This window comes from Cicer arietinum, chromosome 4 (assembly GCF_000331145.2).
Source record: "Cicer arietinum cultivar CDC Frontier isolate Library 1 chromosome 4, Cicar.CDCFrontier_v2.0, whole genome shotgun sequence".
Taxonomy (NCBI): domain Eukaryota; kingdom Viridiplantae; phylum Streptophyta; class Magnoliopsida; order Fabales; family Fabaceae; genus Cicer; species Cicer arietinum.
The window spans coordinates 29,294,129-29,308,528 of NC_021163.2; positions in this window are offsets into that span (position 1 = coordinate 29,294,129).

Here is a 14,400-nt window from a genome sequence, read left to right on the forward strand (position 1 = left end):
CTCTAACGTGCGTTTCTGGTACCGCGAGCAAATCCGGTAAAAATCTCCGCTCGCAACGTCGCCTCCAAATTGGTCCCCTAGCACCGTGGCGTGGTAGTGAGCAACTTTCCCTTCTAACTCTTCGCGAAATGAAGCTTGGATCTAGAAGAGACGGAGGGGTTTGTGTTTGAATCTCAAATACCGTTTTTCTTCGTTTTCGGATCAAAGAGGAAGAGTGGAGTTGCGAAACCTTTGTTCTAACACTCACCCAACCTTGGGTTACTAGTTTTGAAGAAAAGGAACGAAAAAGAAAGCAAAACCAAGAAGGAGAAGAAATGGGTTTTCGCGAGGCACGGGAGGAAGAAGATGGAAAATTGGAATTTTCTTTCCTTCCTTTTTCCTTTCTTTGTTTTTCCTTCCTTTCTATTTCCTTCTTTCCTTTATATAACCTTTTCTTTTCCTTTTCCTTCCTTCTAATTTCCTTTCTTTCTATTCTCTCCAAGCAAACATATATATATATATATATATTAAATATAACTTAACAAATATCTCAAAATATCTAGATATTTGTTAAATTACCATTTCACCCGTAACGCATTAAATTCTCCGTAAAGGATTTACCGCACTTAATTTAAATTTATTTATCGACGAGTAATTCTAAACGGTGTCAAAATAACTTTTTGATCCTATAAACTCCATAATATTATTAACTTTGGCTAAAAAGCCTCCGAGCCAAAATCCAAAACATATAAAATACATAAAGTGTACTTTAAAATTATGGGTCTTACATTACTCCCCCCCTAAAATTAGTTTTGTCCTCGAAACTATGCGTCGATAAATAGCTCTGGGTGTTGTTCTCTCATCTTGCTCTCCAATTCCCAAGTCGCATCTCCAGTAATTGGGTTCCAAATCACCTTGACCAACGAAACATCCTTGGTCCTCAATCGCTTAATCTTCCTGTCCTCAATTCTCACAGGTGGTACTTCGAATGTCAAGTTATCCTTCAGTTGGATTGTGTCTGGTTCGATCACATGCGATGGATCTGCAAGATATTTCCTCAACTGTGATACATGAAACACGTCATGAATGTTGGACAGTATCGGAGGCAATGCAATCCGATAAGCAACAGGCCCAATTCGTGCAGAAATCTGATATGGTCCAATGAATTGCGGAGTCAACTTCTTTGATTTCAATGCCCTACCAACTCCCGTAGTAGGTGTGACTCTCGGAAATACATGGTCACCCTATTCGAATTCTAAAAGTATGTGACGCTTGTCCGCGTAACTTATCTGACGACCTTGTGAAGTCTTCATTTTCTCCTTGATTTTCCTTACCTTAGCTGTAGTCTGTTGCACCATCTCTGGTCCGACGATCATATTTCCACCGTCCTTATACCAACACAAGGGCGTTTGACACTTGCGCCCATATAAAGTCTCATCTGGAGCCATTCCAATACTTGCGTGGAAACTATTTGTTGTAGGTGAACTCAATCATAGCTTCGTTCCGAATGCTTCGTGCAATGCTCCCAAAAATGTGATGTGAACTTCGGATCACGGTCTGATACAATACTCGATGGTACTCCGTATAATCTCTAAAGGTTGCAACACCCCAGCAGGTCGCTGATGTTCCACCTTGTACGGAGCATCCATCTAGTACCAAACCTAAACACTAAGTATGACGCCGACACATTGAGTACAATGTATCATTACCTAATGATAGGGCTTCCCATCCATATCAAGAATGATCTTGGGTTAATGTAGAGGTAAACAATCAAATTAATCGAGAAGTCCCTATTCTGAATGGTTATTTGACAATGTAAACATGCATAATTTACTGTCAAAGTCTTAGAAGTAAAGCAGACACGGACAACTTCAAACGATTTACATAATCCATAGCAATGAAGGAATGGGTTGCCCCTGAATCAGAAAGTGTAGTTAGGGGGTTACCTGTAATCGCACGGTCATATTGAATCAGATCGCTAGATAAATTTCCAACTTCAGCGTCAACGCAATAAACATGTCCTCTAGCAGTAGGAAGAGTAATCCTAGCTACATCCACCATTGGTTCCACTTTCGGAGCCTTACAATTCCTTGCAAAGTGCCCTGGTTTATGGCAATTGTAGCAAGTAGTACGGTTAAAGGTACAAGCATAAGCATAATGTCCATCTTCTCCACATCGGAAACATCGTATACCTTGTCCCATTTGCCTCCCAAAGTCTTGGTTCCCTGGGTTATCCTGTCCCCCGTTGTTATCATGTGGTCGATTATAATGTTTGGCAACTTGTTTTCCCTTGTTCTGATACTTCACCCGACTAGGTCCTCCTGAGTTAAAATTCCCTCCTCGGCTAGCTCTCTTATTCTTCATATCCTCCACTTCTCTACATTTTTCCACAAGAAATTGGAAACGTTGAATTCCCAAGGGTAAGACAAAGTCTTGAATCTCACACTTTAGTCCGTCTTGGAAACGATGACACAAGAACGGCTCGTCAATCTCTTCACGGAAAAATCTGAAATGCCTTGATAGTGATTCAAACTTAGCAGCATATTCGTCCACGGTCATGTTCCCCTGATGTAGTTTCAGGAAATCATCACCCAGTCTAGTCCTGGTACTCATCGGGAAGTATTTGTCTAAAAACTTCCCTTTGAAAGATTCCCAGTTTACCTCCTCGTGAGCTGATCTCATCAACAACCTTGTACCCCTCCACCAGTACTCAGCATCTCCTAGTAGCATATAAGTGGCATAGTTGACCCTCACTCCCGCCTGACAGTTAATCATTTCGAAGATCTTCTCCACTTCTTGGATCCATTGATCCGCTTTCTCTGAATCCTCAGCCCCCTCAAACTTGGGAGGATTGTAACGACGAAAGTCCTTTAATCCTCTTGACTCTGCAGCACGAATCTCTCTTCCCCTCTTTTCGAGATCACGTTGAGTCTTGGCAGCAGTCTGTGCAGCAACAGAAGCAGCCAGGTTATTCATAGCCTCCGCCATTCGATCATTCCTACTGGCATTGGTCCTCGGAACGTCATTCCTTCTTGGCAGCATGGTTTCCCTATAAAACCATCATCAAGTAGAGTCTTAACACTACTTCAATAATTCTAAGAATAACTTCCGACCACAACCGCACATAATAATAATTATGAACTTGACAACTCGAACCACCTAAACCGACACATGATCAGATAACAACTCTCAACCTATAGGTTGACCTACAATCTATAACCAAGGTTCCACAGCCCCCAAAGAAAACCAAACCAAAGCTCTGATACCACAATGTAACACCCCGTTTTTCAAAGCGAGGGTATATTTTTGTTTCAAAAGAATTTAAAATAAAGCAGAGAAATAAATAAAGAAATGCCTTTGGATAAATAATTGAGTCATTATAATTTACAAGCAGCGGAAAAGTTACTCCAATTATAAATCCAAACCATTTACCCAACAACAAATGGTACATGTAACCCATCGAAAATAACATGTCAAGCTGACAATATTAGTATAGGTACAGTCTTCCATTTTAAAATAAATGCAATACAAAAGAAAGACATATGTTCCCTCTGTGACAACCTAGTCTGATCATTTTACAAAACAACTAAACACCCTGAGTGATCTCCACGCGCCCCGTGAGATCCCCCTATCGTAGCTGCAGTCAAGCGTTCCCATCCCCATTCTCGTCCGTAGGGTACGAACCGATAGGATCGTCCTGACTCTCATCTGAGGGCAAAGCCCAGATTTCCACAATAATTGTAAAGGTCACCAACCGAAAACAACAGTTAACACATAACATTTAAGTTTTAAATGCTAAAAATAACTTTTCAACTAAGCATGCACCTTAGCAGGATTTTCAATATGCGAAAAGTTCATACAATACTTTGCCAGTTAAAATGAAAGTAAAATGAGGTTCTCAATCCCCTAATTATAACATAACAAATCAAGACATGGATAGTTTCATGAGCAAACAATCATACAACTAAAACTGAGGATTTTCACTGAGCCAATCGATTAGGCAATCGATTGGGGTGAAGGATTTTGATGAAACAGAATCCTGGGCTGAAATCAATCGATTGGGAAATCGATTGAGTGAGTACTGAGCCCCTGACTTAATACCAATCGATTTCCAAATCGATTTCCTGAAGGTTTTTAGTGAAATTTTGAACTCTGGCTTGATTCAATCGATTGGGAAATCGATTGACAGGGTAGCTGAGCCCCTGACTTAATGGCCAATCGATTTCCAAATCGATTTGGTCGAATATGGATGAGTCCCTGACTTAGGCCCAATCGATTGGGCAATCGATTTCGTAAATGATTTTCGAAAAACTGATTACAAAATCGATTGGCTAATCGATTTTGTCCATTTGGCCAAGTCCCTGTTTACTATCCAATCGATTGGGAAATCGATTTACCTGTGTATTCTTTCAAAAATTCATAAACTAACTCAATCACATTCATGCATAATCCCAATTCTTAACACTTAACACTGATAACACAATTACTACGACATCATGGATTTCGAAATGGTATTGCAATCAAACATGTTATCACCAAATTCCAAAACATAACACTTAGCATTTATAACACATTACTACACAAACAAAATGAACCAACAGTTCACAAATCAACAGGGTGTAGTCTCTCGCGGACAAACACAATTCCCTCAGGAACGTAAGTCGTAAACGTACTACCTATCACGGGTCCGTACCGTTTACCGAGGTGCCACCTATCCCGGGTCAGCACAACTTACCAAAACATACACGAGTAAACGAGACATTAAGAGATTCCCCATTCTTAATTCTCATCTAACTTAAACCAGGGCGTAGTCTCTCACGGACAAACCCCTGCGCAGTCTCTCACGGACAAACGCAATTCCCGCAGGAACGTAAGTCGTAAACGTACTACCTATCACGGGTCCGTACTGTTTACCGAGGTGCCACCTATCCCGGGTCAGCACAACTTACCAAACACAATTCCCTCAGGAACGTAAGTCGTAAACGTACTACCTATCACGGGTCCGTACTGTTTACCGAGGTGCCACCCATCCCGGGTCAGCACGACTTACCAAACGTAAATCGTAAACGTACTGCCTATCACGGGCCCGTACTGTTTACCAAGGTGCCACCTATCCCGGGTCAGCACGATTTACCGAAACACACATAAAAAAGCGAGACATTAAGAGATTCCCCATTCTTAATTCTCATTTAACTTAACGATTTTCAAGACAAAACATTCAGTAAATAAGTCATTAAGAGATTCCCCATTCTTAATACTCATTTACTGAAACGATTTTCAAAAACGAACATTAAGTAACCGAGACATTAAGAGATTCCCCATTCTCAACGCCCAGTTAACTTAAACAATTTTCCAAACAAAATAATAAGTAACCGAGACATTAAGAGATTCCCCATTCTTAACGCCCAGTTAACTTAAACAATTTTCCAAACAAAATAATAAGTAACCGAGACATTAAGAGATTCCCCATTCTTAACGCCCAGTTAACTTAAACGGTTTTCAAAACAAAATGTTAAGTAACCGAGACATTAAGAGATTCCCCCTCCTTAACGTCCAGTTAACTTAAACGGTTTTCAAAACAAAATATTAAGTAACCGAGACATTAAGAGATTCCCCATTCTTAACGCCCAGTTAACTTAAACGATTTTTCTTTAAAACAAAATATTAAGTAACCGAGACATTAAGAGATTCCCCCTCCTTAACGTCCAGTTAACTTAAACGGTTTTCAAAACAAAATATTAAGTAACCGAGACATTAAGAGATTCCCCATTCTTAACGCCCAGTTAACTTAAACGATTTTTCTTTAAAACAAAATATTAAGTAACCGAGACATTAAGAGATTCCCCATTCTTAACGCCCAGTTAACTTAAACGATTTTTCTTTAAAACAAAATATTAAGTAACCGAGACATTAAGAGATTCCCCATTCTTAACGCCCAGTTAACTTAAACGATTTTTCACAAACAAACGCACATTAAGTAAACGAGACATTAAGAGATTCCCCATTCTTAACGCCCAGTTAACTTAAACGATTTTTCACAAACAAACGCACATTAAGTAAACGAGACATTAAGAGATTCCCCATTCTTAACGCCCAGTTAACTTAAACGATTTTTCACAAACAAACGCACATTAAGTAAACGAGACATTAAGAGATTCCCCATTCTTAATACTCATTTAACTTAATGGTTTTCAAATTTCACACAACACAAACTCAACAAATTCTCACATCAAAACATATCAATTCATTTATTCACAAATCCAACCATACACATATCAAATTTCATCAGGATTTACCGCACTTAATTTAAATTTATTTATCGACGAGTAATTCTAAACGGTGTCAAAATAACTTTTTGATCCTATAAACTCCATAATATTATTAAATTTGGCCAAAAAGCCTCCGAGCCAAAATCCAAAACATATAAAATACATAAAGTGTACTTTAAAATTATGGGTCTTACATTACTCCCCCCCTAAAATTAGTTTCGTCCTCGAAACTATGCGTCGATAAATAGCTCTGGGTGTTGTTCTCTCATCTTGCTCTCCAATTCCCAAGTCGCATCTCCAGTAATTGGGTTCCAAATCACTAACTTTTCAATTTCTGACTTCTTATAATGTGGACATTTATAAGGTCTCAAATTGGGAACCTCAGCATTCTCCTTTAAGTGAATAGCATGATCATGCTTTCGCTTTGGAGGTAATCCTTGTGGGTCCTGAAACACCCCTTCAAACTCTTGCAACACTCCCAATAATACCTTGGGTAACATAGGTCTTTCCATGTTTGTATCCGGCTCTTCAATGCAATGTAGTAACAATCCATGCCCTTCTTGTTTCAGAACTTGCATAAATGCACCAAAGTGTAATTGAGTTTTTGCTAGAGAAGGATCTCCAACAATTTTGACCCATTGTTTGCCTCTCCTCAAAGATAATTCAAGTTTTCCAAAATCAGCCTTCACTTCCCCCAAGTAAGTGACCATCTCACTTTATGACCATCTCCCACCTCTACCAAGTAAGCGAGTGTTGGTTCCACCCTCAGCTGCAATTGAGAGACAATTTCTTGTGATATGAAATTGTGTGAGGCACCACAGTCAATTAAAATGATCATAGATTTCCCATATAACTCCCCTAAAATTTTCTAGGATTTGGATGAAGTTAAGCCTGCCATGGAACATAAGGATAGGTGCAGAGCATTAAATTGTTTTGAAACCAAGTCCTCTTTATCCTCCTCTTCACTACTATCTTCTTCCTCCACTATTAACATTTTAAACTGCTTGTTCTTGCATCTATGCTCCCTGGAATAAGGCTCATCACACCTGAAACATAACCCCTTTTCTCTTTTTTCCCTCATTTCTTCTCCTGTTAAGTGTTTGAACTCTCCCCCTCTGCTCCTATTTCTTTCATTCATATTTACTGATCCCGAGCTATTAACAACGCTACCACTAGCAGGACGATCAACTTTTTTATCAGCAATATTCTTAGAATCAACAATTACCACCTTGCTGAAAGAATTATTTCTTGTAAAGCTAGTCGGTCTAGAATAGTCAGTGCTCCCCTTCTTATTCAAAATAATATTTTTCTGTTCTATCATTAGGGCTTTTTGAATAACATTAGTAAGGCTTTTTAGTTCAAACAATCTTACCTCTACTTGAATTTCTTCATTTAATCCATTCAAAAAAATGCCCTTAGCAAATTCTTGATCAATTTCTCTTAGAGCGCCAACATACTTCTCAAATTCCTCCACATACTCTTCCACTGTACCAACCTGTTTCAAAGATAGCAACAATTCAAAAGGATTTTGAATCATTGATGGTTGAAATCTCCTTATGACAGCCACCTTGAAAGCATCCCATGAAGGATTTGGATTGCACCTCTCCCACCATTGAAACCAGCTTAAAGCTCTTCCTTCCAATGCTAACAGAATCGCCTGCATTTTCTCATCTTCTTGGACCACTTGCAATGAAAAATAGCGATCTAGCTTACATGTCCAACCAAAAGCGTCCTCACCGGAAAAAATTGGGATTTCCAATTTCCGCCAACGATTTTGCCCTTTCTCCCTGATGCATTCACGATCTCTGATCTCACTGCCTCCATCACCATGATCGTCATCAGATCGCACTCCTAATTTGCTTGCGATTGCAGCAAGCAATTCTTCGGTTTTCTTCGTCCTCGCTTCATTTAGGTCAAGCCTCGTGCGTATTTCTTCTCTCTCTAAATTCCAATCATCCGAAGAACGAGCCATGTTTCTCGTCAAAGCCATACGCAATCGCAGCGGAAACAATCGATCACAGGACACCAGAATCGGTGTCTCTGATACCAGTGTTACAACTGGTAACTCAGAGAAGAGGAATTAGGGATAGAATAGAAGAATGCTATTCAGAATCAAGGTGATTCTGAATTGAATGTATTATTTCGCAATGAAGAACACGTTACAAGCTTAGAGAAGAAAATTCCTGATTCCCTATGAATCAGTCCAACCAATTCTACTTCTTCCCTTCGAAAAAACCCTAACTGCTCCTAACAGATTGCTATTTATAGTAATCTGTTTTGGCTCCAATTTCTAATAGAATGATAGCTAAGCTAAAAATAAAACTAACTGACTAACATTCTTTTTATTCCTTCTCACATATACATTCCCAAACCTATTTTTATTCGTATCACCCTGTTTCTACCTTCCCCTAGTAAGTGGTACTCCAATCTGATTGAGTACTCGCTGTCCTTTTCACCATTCCAAATTAGTCTATCTGTAGGGAGCCTAAAGGATAATGGTATACTAACGATTTGCTTCGCCTCAAACAGGTTAAAACAAGAAAAGATGGAATCTCTCTTCCATTGTCTCAAATCGTATCAATCAGTTCAACAACTATTGCATTATGATCTAGAATTCTGATTGGACTTTCCAGTTTGGGGTCCAATTATGACGGTAGTCAACTGTCATGCCAAATCCTCACATTTTCTTTGTTCCCTATTAGTCTATTCTCCACCAACTACGAATCATATTTGTTTCCTAACCACACACATTTCGACTAAGTGATGCTTATATATCCAAGTTAACCATTTGTCCATAAGCTTCTTGGTAGGGTGCCAAAATCTTCAAAATGACCTCTACTTCTCCTAGATTTGCTCTTGCAAAAAAAAAAAATAAATAAATAAAATTTTGCCACTTGTATTCCATGGATGTTTTCCTTTCTCCCTTCAGCAGCTACTAATCCACTTAACACATTAGCACACACAATAAATATTTATGGATAATGGGTAACCTTTCTTGAGGCTTCTCTCCGGCAAGAAACACTTACTAGGCTATCTATTGATAAGAATCTAGTACGAAACCATAGAAATGCACCTAATGATCATAGGCCTTGGACATGTCAAGTTTTGGCGCCATCATCCCTTTCTTTTCCTTCTTTTTCTTCTTCATCCAATTAAGGAGAAAATTTCAGCAAAATATGAGATCATAATTCACTCTATATCTTCTTCCTTCTACCACCATACATCGTCATCATCTTTTAGTTTCGTAATAACAATGACCTTACGTATCTAATTTTCCTTTCCATGAAAAACTGATATTTGTATCCCCCTCCTTTTGCCTCCAAATGATCTTATAAGTTTTCAACAGGTCATCCAATTGTCTTTCTAGCTCTTTTCCCCTTTCAATCTCTTCTTTAGTTGCAGCCCATAAATCCCCTTCTTTAATGAATCCTTCAAATCTTTTGATTTCCTTCTTAATGTTCCCACACCTATATTTTTCTTTTGATTTCCTTCCTAATGTTACCACACCTATATTTTTCAAAGAAACTATCTAGCGATTGTAGCTCTTGCAATTTAGTGGCGCACATTTGGTGTGGATTAGCCTAAGCTTGACAAATCACTTCTTCACATCATTCATCATTCGTCCAACAATCTTCCAACCTGAAAACATGCTTCCTCCTTCTTCTACCTTCACTCATTCGGGCTTCTAGCTCAATTGAAATTGCAGCATGATCTGAACCATGGAAAGATAAATGAACCACTTTAACATGAGAGAATCTATTAATGAATTATTCATTCCCCCAACCTATGTCCAGTCTACATTGAATATTTTCCCAATGAATTAACAATATCAATTACAAGAAAGAGGGGTTTGAATTGTGATCCATTTTTAAAATTTAATTCATGTATTTAACTTAATTTAACTCAAGAACAATCTTGGTTGAGAGAAATTAATCTCAAAAACGTTCTGAATGTGTTAGTTTAAATAAGACAGTGAAGTTTATAAGCAAATGAAATGTAATTAGTGAGTGCAAGATAATTATAGAGAAAAGATAAAAAGATCACACAAAGATGTATCTTGGTTCGCTCAAGGTAGGCTAGGTCCAATCATCACAATCTATGAAATTTTCCACTAATGTGTTCAACACTAGAATGTTCTGCCTTGCACTATCTTTCTTGATAACACTTTGATCAATTACAACATTCCTTTTCAATCTTGAAAGAAATTTCTAGTCACTTTTCAATCCAAAAATGATTTTTACGACACACTCAGTCTAACTTAAGAGATAGACTTGAGTTACAAAATGATGTTTATGATAAAAAGTGTTTGTAATATAAAAACTTCTCAATTCTTGCTTGAGATTGATTAATAACAAGAACTCAACAATATGATCCACGAATATAGTTAGAGAACTAGAGTTGTGGAACTTGAGCTTTAAATGATCAAATGTAGATTTATTGCTTTGGAAATTCTTACATTTTTCTTGTGATTGATCTTCCTTTTATAGATAAAGAGATACTTGAATACTCATATATAGTTGAATATAACCATTAGACACATTAGTCAAGTGGTAGATTTGATTTAAACATATTAAACACATGTATATATTGTTGTTCAAAACGTTATTGACCAACCCATAACGTTCTTGCTTTGAGCTTGAAGGAAAATGTGCACAAGTGTGAGAATGAGCGGTAAAATGTTAGTTGGTGTTGTTTTTGATCAGAAGCGTGCACAACTCATCAATCTGGAGATCAATTTTGAGATTGTTTTAACCATTTGGGCTTTCAAGTGTAATTTAATCTCAACAGCCTTATGTGCGAAGTTGACGTTCTTAACTTATAGTTGCACTTCCTAAATTGATCTGTCTTGACTTTTTCTACAATAAAGGACAACCAAAATGTTCTCCTGACCATTCTTAAATTATTTTGAAGATTCTTCAAAAACTCTCGATTTTACAAAAATGGATTTTTGTCTTGCAAGGCATGATATGAGACAACAAATAATGATCAAAACTTTCTTGGTTGCATTAAAAAGAGCCACATGATTTTTGTATGTATATGCAAACTTATGTTTGAATTTCTATTTTTAAATAAATCACTCAAACAAACAAGTTAATAGATAATACGATTAAAATCATAATTTACAATTTAATTAACTGTTTGATTATTTTGAAAAGAATAATTAAGAATTTTGTCTCAACAATCTTTTTCTTTTTTATAATGACAAACATATTAATTAGATTTTGAATTTTGATGTTGATTTAAACAAGATATAAAACAAAATGTTTTTGTCAAAAATCTCCTGAATTTTGCATTCATTATCATATACAAATAATCATTTTTGAACCAAAATATATTTTTCATTATTCAAACTATATAAACATTCATAGACTTGCATAATATTAAAGCAAATAAGTATATAAGGAGTTTTTGTTCGGAAGTTGAGTTTTCATTGGATTTTTGAGTCTCCATGCTTGAATCATGGTACTCTTAAATGCACAGACATTATTCCATCTTCCTCTTCCTTCGAAAACGACACATTATTCCATCGCACCCACAACTACTTCTCTTTATTTCTACTATTCAATCGCCACTTTCAATTACGATTTATTGATTCTCTTCCTTGTTAGAATAGGTTGTATATTTGAGAGGAATTGAAATTGAGAAAAAAAGAGAAGAAAAACAGTAAGTCAGAAAAACGAAGATTGATTATCAATCTGGACAGTCTGGAGACCGTTCTGGCTAAGCATTCCAAGATTGTTCTTGGTTTTGAAGGCTTTTATAGAAATAGTTTTTTGCTGATTCAGTTACAACAAACTTAACCAACTTCTAACCATATTCTAACTAACTAATTACAAATCAATTTGAATTACATTTAACATGCTCCTTAACTCAAAGTGATTCAATTTGATGTTAATCCAAGTTTGATCCTCATTTCTTGAAACTTCACTCTCTTCAAGCTTTTGGTTAAGATTTCAGTCTTTTGATCATTTGTATTGCAGTGTTCCATCTTTATCTTACCCTTCATTACTTGATCCCTTAGGAAATGGAATCTTGTTTTTATGTGCTTGCTTCTTCCATGAACACTTGGATGTCTTGCTAGGTCTATAGCTGATTTATTATCTATCTTCATCTTCACTGCATCATTGCTTCTCAGTCCTAGTTCTGCCATTAATTCTGCCAGCCACATAGCTTGACATGCTCCCATAGATGCAGCCACATATTCAGCTTCACATATGGACAATGCTACTATGCTTTGCTTCTTTGAACATCATGAGATTGGTGAGTTATTGATGGTAAATACATAGCCCGTGGTACTATTTCTATCATCCATATCTCCACACCAATCAGCATCAGTGAAGCCAATAAGTTCAGCTTCCTCTTCATTCAGTTTTGTGGAATACAACAGACCAAGCTCAATGGCCTCCTTTATGTATCTCAAGATCCTTTTTGCTGCTATGTAGTGTGATGTCCTAGGCTTCTCCATGTACCTACTAATCAGCCTAACACTATATGAGACATTTGGCCTAGTGTTGCACAAGTATCTCAAGGATCCTACAATTTGCTTGAATGTTATAGGATCAATCAACTCATCATTACCCTCTTTGGACAACACCAGCCCTGATTCTGATGGGGTGCTGCTTCCATTGCAATCTTGCATTTTAAACATTTTTAATACATCACTTGCATATATTCTTTGATGCATAAAAATTCCATTTTTCATGGTTTCAAATTCAATACCAAGGAAATATGCTAGCATGCCTAAATCAGTCATCTCAAATTCCTGCTCCATTCTAAATTTGAACTCATTGATTTTCACTTCATCACTGCCAGTTAGCAGTAAGTCATCAACATAAAGGCATATCAGCAGTGCGGGTGTTGTTGCTCCTTTCTTGACATAAACTTCATGCTCATTCACACACTTTTCAAATTGTTGCTCTACGAGGAATCTGACAATCCTCTTGTTCCAAGCCCTAGGAGCTTGTTTCAAGCCATATAAGGCTTTCTTCAGTTTGTACACATGATCTTTTTTGCTTGTTTTCACATATCCATAGGGCTGCTTCACATACACCTCTTCATCTAATGATCCATTGAGGAAGGCTGATTTAACATCCAGCTGATGCATAGACCAACCTTTGTAGCTAGCCATTGATACTACCATCCTTACTGTTTCAATTCTAGCTACTGGGGAAAATACCTCATCATAGTCCAACCCATGTTTTTGAAAACATCCATTTGCTACAAGTCTGACCTTGTACCTGGCAACCTGCCCATCAAGTTTCAATTTCAGTTTATAGACCCATTTCACATCAATTGGTCTCTTGTTCACTGACAGGGTCATCAGCTCCCATGTATTGTTCTTTTCTATGGATTTGAGCCCCTCATCCATTGCTGATATCCATCTAGGATCAATAAATGCTTCTTCATCACTTATTGGTTTTGATTCAGCAAGCAAGGCAAAATGAATTAATTCTCCATCTACATTGATGGCTAAGTTAGATGTTACTTCATATGGCTGCAGTATGATTGAAAGTTGCCTACCTCTTGCAAATCTCCTCATAGGTTCAAAAGCTGGCTGATTTGCTACCTCTGATGGCTGGTCCTCAACCAGTTCAACTGCTACTACACTACTGGCTGGTCTGGTTGGTATACCTGGGCTTATTGCATTCATTGTCCAGTCCCAACCTCTTGATTCATCCACTAGTATGTCTCTGCTTATCACCACTTTGTTCTTGTTTGGATCATTCAACTTGTAAACCCCAATGACATCATAACCCAACAACACCATTTGTTCAACACTTCATCAAGTTTCCTCTTGTTTTGAGCTAGTACATGCTTGAGCCAAACACTCTCAAGTGATTCACATCTGGCTTTCTTCCAGTCCAAGCTTATTCAGGTGTCCTTGTGCCCAGTCTCTTGGCCCCGACACTTGTTCAAAATATATACTGCAGTTGATATTGCTTTCCCCCAGAATTTACGAGGCATGTTCTTCCCCTTCAACATGTTCTGGATTTCAATCTTGAAGGTTCTGTTCTTGGACAATGGTGCCTTCAAGATAAGCCTATTTTCACTATCAAACATCTTCATTTGTCCATTCTCCATACTCATAGAGTATCCATTCTCCAATAATTGTCCAAGGCTTAACATACTCTTCTTCATATTTGGCAGATAC